The sequence below is a fragment of the Amblyomma americanum genome, chromosome 2, assembly GCF_052857255.1.
Source record: "Amblyomma americanum isolate KBUSLIRL-KWMA chromosome 2, ASM5285725v1, whole genome shotgun sequence".
Taxonomy (NCBI): Eukaryota; Metazoa; Arthropoda; class Arachnida; order Ixodida; family Ixodidae; genus Amblyomma; species Amblyomma americanum.
In genome coordinates, this window is record NC_135498.1 from 3,112,078 (window position 1) to 3,130,683 (window position 18,606).

An 18,606-nucleotide genomic window follows, 5' to 3' on the forward strand; every position below is an offset into this window, starting at 1 on the left:
TCTCTCTAGTTGTATTGGCCATGATGTGCTGAGACGATTGCGTAAAATGCCGATTTCGGCTTGTACTAAGACGTTTTTTTTTTAATTTCATGGCGAAGTTCTACCTGTTAAAATGTGGCTTCACAGAAAAATATTTTTGTTTCTTGAGTCAATTGTCGCCTATGTGACGCACCTGAAATCATCGAACACTGCAAAAGACACCGAAGAAAGACTTCGTTTTGAATTCTCACAGTGTGCGCTACCTAATGGCCACCCAACATAACCACGGATCTTTGACATGATTTCCCTGCTCGGACCGCATAGCCTGTGGAAAACGAGCTTGTTGGATCGGAATGCTAAGCTTGTCCTCTACTCCAGAACACATTTCTGCCAAATGGTGCACCAAGTGAAAAACACTTACGAAGACAGTGACTATCAACCGGACTGAATTCCGTTATTGATGTCTTGTCTCTTCTTGCCACCGTTAAGTTGTGTTAAGAGGTGCGTTTAAGTTGTGTGGTGTTGTGTTTCCTTTAACTCGATCGGCTACTGACTGATTACTTTGTAAATAATGTATATAGCTCTTTCCTGCATATAAACCCGTGTAATAAATACCATGCCGAAAAAAAAAACAGTCGTGGTGGAGTGGAAGCGTCCGTCTCGCAAGCCGAAGGCCCAGGTTCGATTCCTACCTACAGATATTTCTCTTCCTTTTTTATTAATTGAGGCAGCTTCAAGGTCATATCTTCGCCGTTCAAGGTCATTCGTTTAGACGCAGCGAAATCGACGCCGCCATGCTAGTAAAGCTGTCGCATTGAAAAAGAACTAAAGAGCATCATCGCCGAACGCAGGTTGGCAGGTGCGATATATTTTCACGCCTGCCAGCTGAACCTGACCCCCGAGGCAGAAACGTAGCGTTACCGATATGCACAGATGAATTTGGATATGAGGATTCAAAGGTGTCGCTCCAGGGAGAGAAACTGCTAATTTAATCTCTGTGTAGGCATAGAGGAAGCTTGTCGTTTCGGGTGTAACGTTGCAAGCATAGCTCCTAACATTCTCCTACGAGAGACCAGGCGTTCAGAGTGCATTAAAATGAACTACACTCAGTTTTAGAGCGACATATGTTAAGAGTCCGTTCCTGGGTTTCATGTCGTCGTCTCGTAGTCGTAGCTGACGGCATAACCTGTATTTGCTCGCAATGGAAACTGCTCAGAGAGTCATAAACACCGAACCCGTCGGCAAGGTGTCATCCTCGTTGGATGAGGGTATGGCGAGAGCGTAAGAAGCGGAACACGGTCCTCGGTTGCCACGGCAACCAAGCGGAGATTATAGTTACCCTGAAAGGAGGGGAAGGGCCACTGTTGAAGGAGGAACGTACGGTGAGAGCGAAGGAGTGAGTGAAAGGAATGTGTTTGCCACAAGTACCAACCGGAGGGTATAGTTGCCCGGACGAAGAAGGAGGCTTATCGTGGAAGGAGAAGAGTATGGTGAGAGCGTAAGAAGGCGTAACCGGAGAGTGGTTAATGCGGCAAGCATCTGGAAAGTTGTTGCGAGTTGGGAGCGAGCGCTGAGAAAAGCTACTCTCCAGGCGGCGGACTGGGCAGAGAAACGCATTTATTTTTGATAGGAGAGAAAGGCACGCTCTCCCGTTAGCATTAGACAGCACCTGTTGTGACACTAGAAAGCGTCATGTCACATCCCCCTTCGTTAGCCGACACCCCGCAACGGTCCGGCGCAAAAACATCACGCCCCGATCGAGTGACGGCATCAGGTGCTCTTGCAGCTGCCGCTTCACTGCCGGGATATTCTAGTAACTCATGCCCGGTCGAAAGCGAACGCTGTGGGTGGCTTCAGTGCAAAGTCCGTCGGATTCGCAGTTGCTGCCTTGGCCATCACGGTTCCTTCAGACCGTTGGGGATGGCGAGAATCACCTCAGATAAGGCAGCATCACACTTCTGACAGCATGAAAGATGGCACCGTCGAGAAGTTCATTAAAAATATCCCAAAATGTATGCTCAATGGAAAGTAATGTGGGGTGTGTGTGCAAATGTATAAAGAGAAAAACTTTAAAATATCCGCTGATTTAGGGCTAAAAATTGAGTAGTTCTTTGGTCTCATGAATTTGATCTTTGATACCGTGGTAATGGTTCAGTGCTTAGTACGCATGCTATTTTTTTCATGCACTAGTGATTGAAGATGGGGACGTATGGTTTCTAAAATTAAAATTATCGAATAATATATGACTCGAGCAGAGTTCTCATCAAAACAAAATTATTAAAGATGGGAATATTTTCTATATCGTGCCTGCCAACGCCAACGAAATCTATGCAGCCTGCTTTTCTCATCTTTGAAGCGAAACATTCGTTGAAATTTGTTGAAATCTAGCACCGTCATCGCTCACGCAAATGGCAGTGGGCGGTCCGGGTCGTAGTTTTTCGTTTTTTTCGCGAATAAATGGCGAAAGTTTGACTGAATAAAATTCAGTAAGGAGTCATACGTGCCTATCCTGATTGAGACGCTCGGTTCAAAAGAGACCGCTGACTTGTAATGAACGCGAGCGCGGAGTAAGCTTCAACACGGGCACAGAAAATTGGCCTCATCCGTCTCGATCCAGGTCGGGTCAGATTTCGTTCTCCGGCGAAGATTTTGAGAAAGCTGGCTTTTCTTTCCAGCGATGCCCTCAAGCTGCTGTGAATCATAATTATCCCCATTCTTTAAAGAGAGAATAAAAACGAATTGTGGTTGGCCTGGCACCGACCGATTACAACTCTGTAATAGCGAAGAGCCTACTCTCGCTGAAAACCAAGCTTCTATAAGAAAGAAATAAAGATGAAAAATATTAATGAAAGTTCTGCTACCGACAGCGGTTCTCCCTAGCAAACTGCGGCGCGTCCAATAAATTTTAACCAGAATCCTTAGGGTAGCTTACACCGACATTTCCACAAAGTGATCACGCAGCCCTCTTCGGTGGTGACATCACAAGTTTGAATACAGTGGCGAGAAAAAATGCTATGTTCCTAAATGTAATTTTCTCACCAATCGTGGAAATCTATTTCTGCGCCATGGAAAGTGTGGCCACTACCCAGCACATCCTACGTAAGGCCAAGAAATTGGAAGGGACACAAGCTAAGGGCCAATAGTTCACTCTCCGTATATGCGGAATTGGTCATTCTCTACATTACATTAACAGATCTCTGGGAATCCTCATACCACTCCTGGCGCAGAGGTTAGGCAACGCAGCCCTGCGATGGCAGCTGCTACTCGAGGGGCGTATGCGGCCCAGGCTGCTCTGCCCGAGCAACCTCTCTCGACCAATCATTAATTTAGCCACTACCTTGCAAGGCGTTGCTCAGGATCGGAGGGCCAAACTGCGGTGCTGACAAACGGAGCCGGCGTAGTTTCAAAGGAGTACATGTTTCGATTGTTTCGACATGACGCGGTGACAGCAAGCATGACTGCTTGCTCTTGGTGAATGCTGGCATCAAATCAACGGGTTGGTCCATTACGGCGCGGAATATTGACCCCGATCTCTGTGTGCGGAACGTGAGCACAAACACACCGAAAACCGTCTACGCCGTTCCAATCTCCTTTTCTTCGGCCTACCTGACACCTCTGACGAAACCTGGTCATCCGCTGAGACAAAAGTAATAAACTTATGCTCGGAAACCCTCGGTGTAACAGTCGAGCCGTCTCAAATAGAGCGCGCACATCGCCTCGGGAAGTACCAGGAAGGCAAATGCAGACCTGTCATTGTTAAATTTGCACTTTTCAAAGACAAACAGCTCGTTCTAGAAAAGGGGCCCAAATTCAAGAATACAAATTATGCTGTACGAGAAGATTTTTCGTTAAAAACACGAATATCAAGGAAACACCTACTTGATTTTGCGAAGTCACAAAACGCCACGTATAAACTTAGCGTAGACAGACTGCACATCGGTGACGTCACCTTCGTATTTGATGTTGCATCTGGGAGCGTCATTCGATCTACAAGATAGCTCACAAGGGAAAAGATAGCTGGTACAATCGATCATTCAAACTCTACTTGTCGTAATCACACGCCATCACGATTACACTTATCATGCACTAATATGCGTAGTTTGCTACCCAAACGTGTTGAACTATGTTCATACCTGGATAACAGTGAGTGTGACATTTTAGCATTAACTGAAACGTGGCTTAATCCTGATATTTCTGACACTGAGGTACTGCCCGATACCAACGAGTACATAATCTTCCGCAAAGATAGAGAAAACAAAAGAGGAGGAGGTGTCCTAATTGCCGTCAAGAAGCGTATAGCATCTCATCTTGTTAATTTACCCAGTCCCCTTGAGATTATATGGATCTGCATTACGTCATCATTCGTTAATTCAATAATAGGTGCATGTTACAGACCACCAGATAGCTCCGCTGCTTTCATATCTCACTTGCGCGATAACCTCAGTGCCATAAGGACCAAGTTTCCTAAAGCTAATATATTTCTGATGGGGGACTTCAATTTCCCGGACATTGACTGGTCTAACCTCACCTCTGACTCTCGCTGTTCTAAAGACTTCATCGACTTAACTTTAGATTTTTCTTTAACTCAGTTAGTAAACCAACCTACACGCGGAACGAATATTCTTGACCTTGTTTTGACTTCATGCCCCGACAATTAAAGCATCGTCTCTACTAGTGAGGGATTCAGTGACCATCTGATTCTTAATTTTGCAGTTAGCATTCCATCACATACGCGGCATCTAACGTCTAAGCTCATCTTCAACTATAAAAAAGCTGATTGCAAAGCTCTTAACGTTGGTCTGCAAGAATTTTGCTCCTCGTACCTTTCCACTTTCTCTTCCCGTACCGTCAATGAAAACTGGACCTTATTTAAAGAAACGTTGCTGTCATTATTGGTTGCTCACGTACCACAAACTTCATTTCGGGTCAACATTTCTAAGCCATGGTATCATAGGTCACTTCGCACAATTAAGAATAAAAAGAAGTGCTTATTTAAAGCAATGAAAAAATCTGGATCTCCCTCTCTGAAACTGCAACAGAAAGACTGCGAAAAACAATACTGCCGTGCCGTTCGTAAAGCGAGACATAAATTTTATTCTCATGATCTTCAATCCCTTATGCGCAACAACCCTAAAAAATTCTGGCGTACAATATCCCCAACTAACACTCATACCCAAATCGCTCTACAGGACAATACCGGAAATTTCATTACTGACGAAGAAAGTGCGACTATCTTTAACAATTATTTTACTTCAGTGTTCACCCATGAAGATCTTTCTAACATTCCTGCCACCGCCGAAGTCGACTACAGATATATGACCCCCATCGAATTAACTGTTGAAGGCATCGCGTCACTTATCAAAAACCTTAAAATGTCAACTAGCTCTGGTGTTGACGGAATCAACGCCAAAATTCTTAAACTCACTATAAACTCGAGCAGCTTAATCTTGTATCACATTTTTCAGCAGTCTTTATCTACAGGTGAACTTCCGTTTGATTGGAAAATAGGCAAAGTCATCCCCGTGTTCAAATCCGGAGACAGAAGTAACATCAGGAACTACCGACCTATATCTTTAACCAGTATTGCATGTAAGCTCCTAGAACATATCATTGCTTCAAATTTTGCGCAGCACCTTGAACAAAACCGCTTTTTTTACCCTCATCAGCACGGTTTTTGAAAAGGACTGTCATGCGATACTCAACTCATGGAATTTACGCACGAAGTTCTGACTAACATGAATGATAACCAACAGACTGATTGCATTTTCATCGACTTTTCTAAGGCTTTTGATCGGGTAGCACATTGTCGTTTAATTGCCAAATTCTCTGCTTTAAATATCGACTCATTAACTCTATCATGGATTAGAAATTTCCTCTCATTTCGCAAACAATTTACCAGTATAAATAATTGTTCATCCTCTCTCTCTGAAGTATCGTCCGGTGTTCCCCAGGGCAGTGTCCTGGGCCCGTTACTATTTTTAATATATATTAACGATCTGCCAACCGACATTACCTCTAACATCCGTTTGTTTGCTGACGACTGTATTATTTACCGCAGAATTTCTAATCAAACCGATCATATCGCTTTACAGAAAGATCTAGACCATATAACAAACTGGTGTTCCATGTGGCTAATGCCGGTCAACACTGATAAGTGTAAATTAATGACTTTCAGCCGTAAACTTTCAAACTCTTCTTTCACCTACTCACTCAGCAGTAATCATGTGACAACAGCGTCCTCATATAAATATCTCGGCATTCACCTAAATCGAAACCTTTCCTGGTCGACACACATTAATAAAATTACAGCTAAGGCTTCACGAACCCTTGGATACTTAAAGCGTAATCTTCATGGTGCACCATCTGACACTCGAAAACTAGCCTACCAGACGTTTGTCCGCCCACAACTAGAATTTGCATCACCCATCTGGTCACCTCACCAAGCGTATCTAACACGTAATCTCGAATCTATACAGAACCGTGCTGCACTCTTCATCGCTCGTGATTATAACCGGCATTCCAGCGTCACTAAGATCAAGTTATCGCTATCACTTGAGTCTTTAGAATCACGTCGTACCGTAGCCCTTCTTTGCTTATTTCATAAAATGATTTTCAGTCTTCACAGTCACACATTACCTTTGTCACGGCCATGTCGCACATCTCATCGCCTCCATAATCATAGCAGCTTTACGCGTATTTTTGGTCATACAAAAGCATTCAACATGTCTGCTCTCCCACGTGCCATAAACTATTGGAACAGCCTTCCTGACGATGCTACTAATACCAGAAATCCTGCTACATTTCGTGATAAAATAACCGCAATCTTCGCCTAGTTGTCTCAGTTCTGTGTATTCTTGCGAAAAATGTTTTATTGCTGCTTAGTGTGAACTAACTTGTGCACTTTTTAGCCTCTCTGTCAAATCGTGTTCCATTTCCATGTTTCCACATTTTGAAACACGTAATTATTGTGTGTTGTATTACTTTATTTGTATTCTTCTGAGTGCCTCTTGCTAACTATTGTATAAAGTTTTTCTTCTGTCCTGTTATTTTGTGTTTTTTTTTGCGCTGTTCTCTAACTTCTATGTACTGCCCCACTCACACAATGCTCCAATGTAAAGGAGCCTGTGAGTAACTTGAATAAATAAAAAAACAGCAGCGTAATGTGGCCCATAGATTTTGCTACTAAGTTCAAAGCACCTAATGGGAAGAAGCTCTAAAAGTTCGGCACGCACACCGATCCAATGTTTTCATGACCGCCAAATATACTCATTGGAAAAATATATACTGGTAGATATTCGTAAAAATTGTAAGGTGGCGGTGACAACTGACTTTGAAATTATAGACGACCTTTCTAACCGCTAAGCCTTGGAAACTGACTCTACTAGATGTCCGGGTACTGAACTGCGATTTCGTGGTTTGCGGCGTGTAAAACCTTCCTCGCTGCATACATACCTTTATGTTAGAAAATCACTGAGTGACACAATGATTGGAGTGGATCAGTAAGGTGTCTGTGCTTACTGGCGTTAACGTCTACTGTTGAAAGTAACATGATTTACGTGAATTGATTCGAGTGGAAGCGTGAGCGAGTTAACGCTGTGAATTACGTTGCATGCGCACACTAACAGATGCCCAGTGACGGTACAGACGAACGCATCGCTGAGCTTCCTGTTGCTTGCACCCTAAAGAAAAAGAGATGTACAGCACATTTGTGAGAAATAATGCATCGGTGTACAAAATGGTCTGTACCTATGATTATGGTTATCAGATGTTGAGCTACACTTTCGCGCATCAAGTAAACAAGGAGTTCGAATCGATGTACAGCTTATGCCAAATCTGGTGTTTTTGTTGTTTTTCTCTGAAAGTGCTATCATCTTGAGTACCACTGAAATGCCTCTGTGGGGTGCACCGGCTAAAAACGAGCGGCTAGGTAGGAGGTAAAAAAAAAATTAAGGCACAAAGGCATCAGAACAAATATCCGCTGCATTTCAGCACCATTATGCATGAGTAATCTTAGCAATCACATCTTTTCAGTTGCTCGACAACATTTTCTTATGACTTGCCTTCTTTATTTTTTAATTTCAAAATTACTGCCACTCTTCAAGAAGGCCTTAGACATGAGTGGTAGATACATAAGAGAAGGAAAAATGCGCAGCATAAGAAAGCGTGACAAGTCGGGAATCTAGGAGACAAGCAGATATGATCAGCCCGCCTGCGCAGAGGCCTTTGACAAAAAGCGGGCTGAATGATCTGCACATACGCACAATTTTCTTGCCGTAAGTGCAGTGACCAGGCATTCAGAAAGAAGGTATTCTTTCCCCGTGAAACGTCTAAATGGAACACGCTTTCCCAAGGCAGCGCCTCTGCCACCTCATCAGTCTACTGAAAGCTGTGACTGGTTATTGCTCCCCCTGTGACCATATGGCAGAAATTGCACTTGCCCTGCAACCTCCCCGCTCATTAAGTACACGGAAAAAAGTCCCGGGGGTATTATTTTTAAAACGTGAAATGGACTGAATGCCGTGCTTTAAAGAAACACACAGGAAGAATACAACCACCTTTCTTTGTTGAAAACAAAAATTCTCAGGCTTTTTCTGGCTATATGCTGCTGCTTATCCGGTGGCAAAAAGTCGTTTATCGCCGAGAATGTTCGATTGAAAAATTATCCAACGCAGGATTAAAATTTCTGACGTCAAGACCAAAACGGACCTCGTGATCATTGTTCGAAGTCAGCGACGCTTTAGCCTAGCCTCAGAGATATGCGCGGAGGAAAACTTGCCTGATGTCACTGCAGTTCGCTTGCAAAAGCTGCTGCAGTGGCGGGACCTGTGATTATTATTTTTACCTCTAATAGCTTACGAACGCTGTACTTTCAGTGACAGCAGAGTCTTTGTCATTAGGGTGTGGTAATTCGCATTCAATCGGCAGCCAGCTTCAATTTGCCGTTGGAGGCCCTTAAACGTAACCAGTGGCGCGTGTTTTAAACAAACACAGGCATTGTACCGCGAGTGCAACATCACCTTCTCGCTCATTGGTCGCAGGTGCTAGGACCAAGAGCGGCCATTACTGCGGCCACAGCGCCAAGCAACAGCTGAAGCGTTAAGTCCGGCACACTGCCCTTGCCTAAAACCCCACAGGCAGCCTCCGGGAAATAAACGGCCGCGCTCCTGTCTTCGACGGCTACAGGGCGCCGCCTCTCTTGGCGCAGCTGTCCGGCTTTGTCGACTTTGCGCTTTGTTCCGCATACCTCCGCCTCGGTTCTATTTCAGCGCGGCACATTTTCTGCTCCCCTTTGTTTGTTGCTATCTGACCAATTAAGGCCGAGTGATCACGCAACCATGACTTATCGCAGTCGGCTTGGCACACCAGTGTGGGCCAACTTTTTCCGTTAGTTGTGTTTGCGTAGTTCTGCGACAGAGACCCTCCACTGAGAGGCGCTTCGGCGCAGCTGGATGGTTGCGTCGCAGCTTCTTGATCGCCAGGCGCTTCTCGCATTTGCATGGCTCATGCGCACACAGACAGTAGACGTACTGGCAGAGAACACTTGTCTCCACGTGGACGTACTCACCGAAACTGCGTAGTAGCACGCTTGACGCCAAACGCATGTTGAAACAGCTGGCCCAAGAAACACACAAGCCGTTTCTTCGCATTCTGTTCCATGAAAACGCCTTCTTATTCTCCCTCACATGTCCGCGCCTAATTGGATTCGCGGCGTGCCTAGGAAATGGATGAGCAAACAACGTCACATATATAGGTCGTCCAGTGGCCGCGCGTATACCCACACGGGCACAGGGCTTGAGCAACAAGCCTCTCTCACTTGTGACGTCTCCGAGCAAAAGGTCCTACTTCGCAAGATCGCCCAATTACAGGGGGTGTTTCTTCATGTCAAAGTGGGTAAACAGTAACTAAAACAAGAATACGAAATTACAAAAGCACTCACCCAGTGGCCTTGCTGTCACTCATAATCTGAAGTGACGCGAGGAGCTTACATTTTGTACCTGCTTTCTTCATTGAATATTCCCAGTGACCTAACCCAGCCAGTCACTCAAAACCGTAGAGCAGAGACTCGTGGCGAGTATATCAGCGAGACTATGGAGTACAGTCACATGCTCGCTGTTCCGCGTGTGGACCCACGTATCGAACCGCTCGATGGAGCGTATTGCTGTACGGCAGATTATTTACTTAAGCACGCCTTTTACACGGATCTGTGCTTTCTGTGAAAAAACGTTTTCCCCCAAGTAACGTCCCGTTCCTCCCGGCCGCATTTGCTTCTTAGGTGCAAGAAGAAAAAAAAAGATAGCACGAAAGAAAAAAATAGCAGCGATCGAAGTTGTCTGGCCTGGAGCTCACCAGCCTTCTTCGTGTCGGATGAATTCTCTCACATAAAGCAAGATTAGAGTAAACAAAAGGAACGAAACTTTTTGTAGAACAAAGCATGATATTATTTTGCGGAGACTTTTCGGAACAAGTATAATGAATTCAATGGTCAGAGACGAGACGCTGATATACCAGACAAAAACGAGCAACAAACATTGTGTGAATTCGAAACACCAGTCTAGTATACTCGTTTCGCCATCACGCGACGCATGAAATTGCGATTTCAAAATGCACGCACCTGCGTAACCGCCAAAGAAACGAAACACGGCGTTAGGGCTGGTTCATGCTCAGCAACTCTTGATCCGAGCTGCATGGCGTTGGACCGCTTGAATACAGCGGGATTAGGGTGCCTATGCCTGCACTGACTTATACTCAACGCGAGATATGAGGATGTTTTCAAAGGCTCATTTCTGTTTCTATATCTATACTTCTTTCAGCGAATCTTCCTGATCATCGCTTTGCTTGCAGTGGATGCGAGCCTCTGCTTAAGAATATAAAAATTCTAGGAAAAAGTAAAAAAAAAGCGCGTGAGCTTTTGAAGGCCTACCACATAAAGGAAAACGGCGGCCCAGATGACATTCCTAATGGTTTTCTGAAACGTTATGCCGAGCCTTGTAGCAAATATCTTTGTCTTCTCTTCCAGAAATCAATTCGTGAATGTTTTATTCCCTCTGAATGGAAAATCGCCAAAGTAATCCCTGTCCACAAATCAGGTGACAAACACTCCCCGAATAATTATCGACCCATATCTCTGACATGTACATGTGGGAAAATTCTGGAACACATTATCCTAAAATTTCTGACTCAATACGTAGAGGCTAAAATGCTAATTCACCCTTGACAGCACGGATTTAGAAATGGTCTATCCACTACAACACAACTTGTTTAATTCGTGCATGATCTTGCGCAAGGTATTGACAGTCAGTCGCAATTTGATGTAATTTTCCTTGACTTTTCCAAAGCGTTCGACCGGGTGTCGCACAAAAAATTGATGTACAATCTCAAGCATTTAATTGGTGACGGTCCCGTCTCACAATGGATCAACAGTTTTTTGTCTGAACGTTACCAATTTGTTCAATTCGATGGACATACCTCCGACATTATTCCCGTGGTATCTGGTGTCCCCCAAGGATCTGTACTGACGCCTCTTTTATTTTTGCTATTTATTAATCATATAACTAACCAAAATGAAGTACAAATGAGACTTTTTGCAGACGATTGCGTTCTTTATCATGAAATTAAACATCAGTCTGACCAGATAAAACTAAATAGCACTTTGAATAAAGTTTTTCAGTGGTGTCACGATTGGAGTATGGTCATTAACAAAGACAAAACTGTTTCTATGTCCGTCACAAAGAAAAAAATCGGCTTAAGTTCACTTATAGTTCTGATAACACTGCGCTACGAACTGTTACGGAATATCGATATCTGGGAATCCTTATCTGATCCGACCTGAACTGGACAACGCACGTTCAGTATGTAGCAAATAAGGCCATGAACAAGCTGTTTTTTCTCAAACGTGCCTTGAAAAACTCGCCTCCCGAAATAAAGCTTCTGGCATACACTACGCTTATACACCCGGTATTAGAATTTGCTAACATTACATGGTTCCCTTAAACAGGCACTAGCGTAGTCGCACTGGAATATGTGCAGCGAAAAGCTGCGCGATTTATCTATAACCAGTACAGGGGCACAGATTCACCTACTGAACTTTTGCATCGCGCAGGACTTCAGCCTTTATCTATCCAATAGAAACTGCACCGCTCGAAATTCCCATACTTACTTCTGCACAATTCATTTAAGCTTAACTCTGAAGACTTCGTCGATATAAGCCACTCCAGATACACCCGCCGTAAACATCCTCTTACACTTGAATTTTTTTGTTGCTATAACACATTCTATTTTTCCTTCTTTCCGCGAGCGGTGCGCGAATGGAATGCCCTTGATGCTTCGATTGTAATGCAGCCGACAGTCCTCAAATTTTTGGAGCTTGCCGAGCTGAGTATGCTGCCACAAAACTGACTAAATATTGTTAAAATGTCGGTGATATATACTGTGATCTGTGTAACTGATTACCTCGAATTTTTTTGTTCTTGTCTTGATTTAAGGAGGCCCATCCTTTTCATTGTATAACTGCTTACTATAATTGCTTTATCTGGAAGTTGGGTATTTTTTTGATCCACCCACCCCTGTAAAAACCCCGATTGAGGTTGACAGTATATTGAAATAAAAAAAAAATTTCCTTTCTTATTGGCCCTTTTCCTTTAAGTGATAAATACGGATTCGTTTTGTTTTGTTAGATTTCTTTGTTCTCTTCTCTTGTTCGAACCTTAGCGTGATAGCGTTCCCCTTCGGAAAGTTGGGGACGCGCTACCAATTCGCGACACTTTAATTGAACTGCCACCTGGTACAGTGGGCAGTTTGCTCACAGCCCGGTGGGCAGGTGATGATGCCGTCACAAGGTCACGTGACCTAGATGGTCCACCTGCCACTCGGGGAGGCCACCTAAGGTAGGAAGCCCACAACCGGTAGGCCACAAGAAAGGAACTTACAGAAAGCGGCCAAGCGGCTGAGTGGAAGCACTAGTGCTAACTCACTAAAAAGCGGTATTGTTGATTCACTTCCATCGCTGGCAAGAGCCTAATTATTTAATACTCGTGTTCTTAACTATGTCGAACAAGACGAAAAGCAGGCAAGCTCAAATTATCAGCTGGCAATCCGCAACAGTGTGCGCCGCGTGCAACGCTTGTGCGAACCCAGCTGCGAATGCAAGATACTGCCCGTTACGGCAAGCGATGTTTAGCGGACCAAGAGTTCGAGGCACTGTTTGCCGTGGCAACACTCAAACAACACGCATGCGCAATAAGGCAGTCCGCTGATCCCCGCTCGTATTTCCGGCCCGTGTGTGTAATCAGAGGCCGACCTCGGCCGCGCTGTTTGCCGTCGATCTCAATGTGCTCCTCGACGGGTGCAGAGAAAAAGGGAGCGACACTAGTAACGTGCGGCATTTTGGCAGCTATGTAGCTCGTGACACCAGTTTAGGAGATTGACTCCCGCCTCCGTATATTCCGGTGCACAGACCAAACATTCTCTGGTCCTTGGTGCCGCTCAGTAGGGAAGGCTGGTTCAAGGCGGCATAGACTTACTGGCTTCGGTCCCCCGTCGCATGATGCCACGTCACGAATCCACAGCGCTGCACGGATTTGGCGAAATGGGAGTGCAGTGTAACTCTCTCCGACTAGCGTTTTTCGGCCTCACAGAGAGCGCGGAGCGGACTTTCGCGAGCCACTTCTCCGGCCGCTCAGCGAGGCATCGACGAACGAGGCGCTGCATTGCTAATTGCCTGTTCAGCGCGCGCGTCTTTTCGAGGTCTGTGTTTAATCGCACGCCCGACTGTGACAATGCAAGCTTTCGTATATACTGAATAAATGGCGCTTATTAAGGCTATGCTGGCGTGTATCTGGGCACCTTCAAAACTGCTCACACTGTGAGGCGCGTCATGCACAATGTGTTTAACCTTGCGCGCGTGTGTTTGTACGTTTCTCTGCATGGGTGTGTGCAGCTGTCTGTTAGAGGCCGCTTTATTTGCAAAGCGTTTTTGTGCATCATTTCATATTCCATCATTCGCACCCGCAGCAGCAGAAAGAAAAATTCTACGGAGTATGAGTGTTTCTTCCTCAAACATGCTTCCTTTGCAGTTCTCGTGGTACATGCCTTTGGAATGCAAAATTTCGGCTTTTTTCCTAGTATTCGAACGGAGATGTCAAAATAGAAGAAAAAAGAAGAGATATTGGCGATTTTCACGAATTAAAGGGGGTGCCTCAATCGAGCCAATGGCTATACGGATGACTGCCACTGCGGTCAGCCTGCGTCGAGTCAAGCCTCTTTTAAAATTTCACGATAAGCTCTTGCATATCTTGCGATAGATGTAAGTTAGAAGTGATACAGATAGTTTCTCATCTCGAGGGTTAAATGAATAAACGAGAAACAATGAACTAAGCTCTGTCTGGCGTTTCAAAACAGCCGGCGCGAAGGTGAAACGGTAGACGGCCGACGAGCGCTTTGGAGGCAATTAATGATAATTCAAATCTGCAACGAAGTTTTTTGTGCAGCTAGTGAGCGACAAAACCAGATCCAATAAGCAGGACACAGCTATTGTCAATACGCTGATACTTCTTACAAATGAAGCTGCAAAAACTTCGTGTCACTGTCCCTTTTGTTTTTATCTGACAATGGTGCATCCTTTGCGTTTTTTCGTCCTCATAAATTTTATTAGCCCGTTATGCATGAAATGACTACAGATTTTTCATTGCATGTACAAGTGGAAATCGCGACCTTTGAGGTCTCTTCCTTCCGGGGGCTGTCTTCTCGGGTCAGTTAACCGCGCCTTATCTCTCCTCTTCCTCGTATGCGTACAGGGGAAGGAAGGCACGTAATTAAATGTAAGGTTGTAATGATAGAATTATTTTCATTCAATTATATCCTATTTTGTCACCCGCTTGTCGGTGTGACTGAATCTGACGACAGGTAATGCACGACGTAATCCAAGTGGAAAAACAACCGCCATATAGAATTAGAATTATATGCTTTATCACTCCCCGCCATAAATAAGAAACCGCCTTGTCACTATACACGCATGCAGTAATAAGGCTTGCGGTTACAGAGAAATTTTTGCGCAAAATTCCTCGCGCCCAAATTCTGTTTATTAGTCATGTGCGCTGAGCGATGTTTCCAAACAAAAAAACGCCTCCTCTTTGCATAGCCCTTTCATTCTAGGAAAATCAGCTTTAGAGAATTATGGTATGGGTGCCTGATAAATATGTACATGTGCTGTAAAAATTGAACGGAAGGCAATATTGAGGAAAAAACTGAATTTCATTGCTCTAATTTTGTGCATCCTTGAATAGATATATGCAGGCTAATTGTGATTGTGTAAGTAACGCAGCGCACCAATAAATCTCGACCATAACTCTTTAGGTTATGATCTCTTTTTGTGTTAGTAAAGTCGTTTCTGTTCGAATGCCTTTCATGAAACCAAATGCGCAGGTGTAATCAGTTTGGGTTTTGAAATAAGTCAGCACATACGAATATGTATTAGCTTCTCCAAGGATTTAGAGAAAATTGAAAGAATAGAAATGGGTCTGTCGTTTGAAAGTTCGTTTTCATTCCCACCTATGTATATAAAACTGTTACTCTTACAATTTGAAGCGTTTTAAAGAAAGTTCCACTGGAAAACGAAAGATTTAAAATATGTTCCAACACGAGTGATACCACATCGAGCACTATCACTGTCTTTGAGGGAAAGAAACCCTCATTTTATTTCATTAGCTGTTATTGGGGCTAAAAAGGCAGTAGCCTGAGTCCGTTAATTTAAATAGCATGAGAAGTCAGCATCATTTGCGGCATTGGCGACTGACGAAAAATGATTATTAAATGTATTTGCCTGTTCCACACCTGACAGACGTACGCCATTCTGACTGATCTCATTCAGCTCAACTGAATCGCAGTTCTTAAGTTTAAGACGTGGTTTAGTCGCTTCTAGACTAAATCAGGTCGCCGAACTACATTACTATTACACAGATTATGTATATACTGTCAACGTTAACGACCCTTCCCAACTTGTGGCACCGGCCCACAGAACTTCTGACTCCTCTATCTAGTAAATGCACATTAGAAGTCGGGTGGGATTTATTTATAAAGAAGCAATCTTCAGCAGAGTGGCTAATACCATAGAACTGGGATCAAATGACAGAAACTATGTTAATCACAGGAACCAAAAACCGTTCCGGGCACAAGCACACTCCCTTGGGGAAGACCTGAGGGAATAGGAACAGATGAGGAAGAAACGCTGCCAATCTCTACAAATTCTGTGCAGTGTTTTAAATAGGCACCAATCCAGGCGATCAGAGCTACAGGAACTGCAGCTATCTTGAGCATGAGAAGCAATTGATCGGATTGAAGCTTGTCAAAAGGCTTACTAAATTCTTAATCACATTTTGTGTTTAACATTCTTAGAAAAACGAAACCCCGTATACACTGGCGCTATTAAGCTCGTTTCTCGCCATTTTTTCTCTATCTGCTTCGATGCTAAAAGCGCACTTCCGCTATCTGCCATTGTCCTCGTCTGACCGAAAGCATAAGTGAGAAAACATTTAATAAGTCAGCGTTAGCTGGGTGGGCCCTCATTGGAGGAGTCCATTGGCCTTTGCCGCCGCTCTTGCCCCAACACAATAAATTATTCACCTTGGTTCTTCCAACGCCGTTCGTTTAGGGCGTTGTTACCATTGCGTCTCATCGTCTTTTGTTACCGTGCTATAGAAAAATCCAAAAGCCACACCCTTTCCATTATCCGCGGACGTCGTTAACGCTGGCCGCGTCCAGAGAGCAGTAAAAAGAGAATAATATTGTGCATCCTGGCTCAAGACCCAATTTCTCACATCTTAGTGTCTTTCTTCTTTTTCTTCCCAGCTTTGATGCAAGCAAAAATCTCAAGACAAGCTAAATTACGTTTCGATCTGGTGTAATCCTTCATCACGCCTTGCACTCTTTACGAGCGCTGGGTTAGCAAGGTCCCGCGCTGCCGAAAAGAAAAGTAGTTAGTCAGCTAGCTTTTCTCCACTTCTCTCTTTCAAGACGGAAAAAGGCGAAGGGGAGGTGCGGCGAAGAGAGGACAATCAGGAAAGCAGTAGTTAATAGCAAGACCGGCTAATTTACTACACGCGTCGACTGATTCGTAAAGACAGGAAAAGAAAACCTCGTTAATGTTTTAGGGGTTGAAAAAAAACGTTGCCAAAGCTTGTTCGGGAAACACTCATAATGTTTCTGGGCCTCTATACGGCCAAAGGCTTACAAGTTTGGCGGCTCAAGTTCTATGTGTTACAGCCAGTGAGCACCAAATGTAAACAAAGCCCCAGCCTAAAAAAACATTATCTAGAGAATCATCAAGAGAGGCTGCTTAGCTGCCGAGGTCCTTCTGGCGAAGCATGCCGTGTTTGCCTGTGTTGGGATGTAATGAGCGCACCACACGGTGATGAACAACAGCACAACACTTGCGATTTTCCATGCTTTCCAGCTGTACTGCCTCTCTGCTTGCCTCAACCTCCTTCGCATTTGCAACTGTTTATATTTGCATAGCATGAGAGTTAGAGTGAAAACTTATATTTAGCCGCAAGAAGAATTTGCAGGAGCTGCTTGGTCGGTGCCCCTGTTGTTGTCCCCAGAAGGCGCACACAAGGGCTACCAGTAAGATGATTGAATCTGTGTAGCATACAGCTCCTGCGTTAAAATGTACTTTTCTCTGAGCAGTGGCCACATTGAGTGGTTCTGCGAGCGTATCCATCACGTGGTTTTTCCTAACGTTAAACAATCCCATTAGCATTAAACTTTCCCACTGAATGCCGTAGCCTTTAATCACAGGGACAAATATTATAATGTAATCCGCGATCTCAAGTCCTTTTTAAGAGTTTCCTTAAGTATCACAACATAAGTATCACAACACCACATCATGACACAACACCAATAATTTCATTGTTCAATATTCTCTTGTCGCTCGCGCACAGGTAGCAATTGACCGACCATGTCACAAACGGGCCATTGACGCGAAGGGACATCCTAACGCGTAAGGTGAACGCTTTAACTGTACAAAAAGATTTTATGGACAACTGAAACTTTATCTGCTGAGCTCACTTTAATGCACCGGTGTCAAGAAAGGCTAGGCAATGTTGCAGCTAGATGGGTGGAGGAAGTGATGACTGATCAGAACCTTTGTCATCTGCCCTCTGGAGAGGTCGTACAGGTGTTCTAAGGAAAAGCGGAGAGTGAGGAAACCGGACTTATCAGCACCAAATTCTCTCACGACGTTTTACAGAAAAGGCAGTTGAGCACTCCATCGCATAATACGCACAGCTGCCAGGAAGGGGTGCTTTGCGGTTTTCAAAAATAAAAACTCTGGAACAAGTTGATGAAAAAAAAGCTTGCATGACGGATTCACCAAGCTCGAAATCAAGGTTGCAAAAAATTATGTCTACGCATAGGCTCTGTTTGATAGCTGTCCAGAAAAGTCACAAAAAATTCTATATGGCGCCTTTACGTTTTTCCTCTCACAATGCAGCACTGAAAACTGCTTCGCAACGCATCGTCGCAACGAAGATGTTGAAAATTTGTGTCCGTACTGACAGGAAGTGCTTCCAACCCATCGAAGGCTGGTTTTTTTTTACCCTATCCTTTTAACCAAAAAAAGAAAAGATGATGACG